Source organism: Callorhinus ursinus, unplaced genomic scaffold (genome assembly GCF_003265705.2).
Source record: "Callorhinus ursinus isolate GAN/ISIS: 27379988/994484 unplaced genomic scaffold, GSC_fseal_2.0 scaffold1565, whole genome shotgun sequence".
Taxonomy (NCBI): Eukaryota; Metazoa; Chordata; class Mammalia; order Carnivora; family Otariidae; genus Callorhinus; species Callorhinus ursinus.
The window spans coordinates 9,852-10,540 of record NW_027398619.1 but is presented as its reverse complement, the minus strand read 5'-3'; positions in this window follow the sequence as shown (position 1 = coordinate 10,540).

The following is a 689-nucleotide window of genomic DNA, read 5'->3' as shown; positions in this document are numbered from 1 at the left end:
TTGGACGAGGCTGTGTGGGGGCAGAATTGAGTAAGAAACAGATTTGAACTTGCGGAGAAGACAGTCTAGTTAATAAAGTCTAGAATGCCTGAAATAGAGTCAAGGTAGTTTTAGTAACGGAGGGTGCTAAAATCAGGAACGATGACAGGAGTCGGGGTAGAATGGAAAACGGTGACTTAGGAACTGACATATGAGGAGAACTGGAAGAGGCATCCCGGAAGTTGATGGGCTATAGCAAAATAATTTAGAAGGTGGTATAAATGGTTGGTGTGGACTTCAAATTAATGGGGTAAACATTTTGTGTAGATTGTGGAACAATGGCTTGAAATGGTGCAAGGGCTTAAGGTGAAGACTACTTCTTTGCCTTTTTGTAGTGAGTCTGGAAAAGGAAAACAAAGGATTTGTTTCAGATTTTAGTTATCATAGAGTCATGGAGGAAATGCTTCTGCAAAATGTTGCTACTTAGCAGTTTAGCAATAAGTTTCATAGGAAACCATTGATCCAAGATGGGTAGAAAAACATTAGCAAAAAGCTGAGCTAACGTTTGAGTTCATTAGCCCACAGTGTTCATTGTGTGAAAGCACGAATCCTAGAAACTAACACAGTAAACAGAATATAGCCAGCCCTCAATATTGTGACTTATTTCATAGCTAAATCTCCTTCCTGTATTTATCTCAAGCTAACAGAGA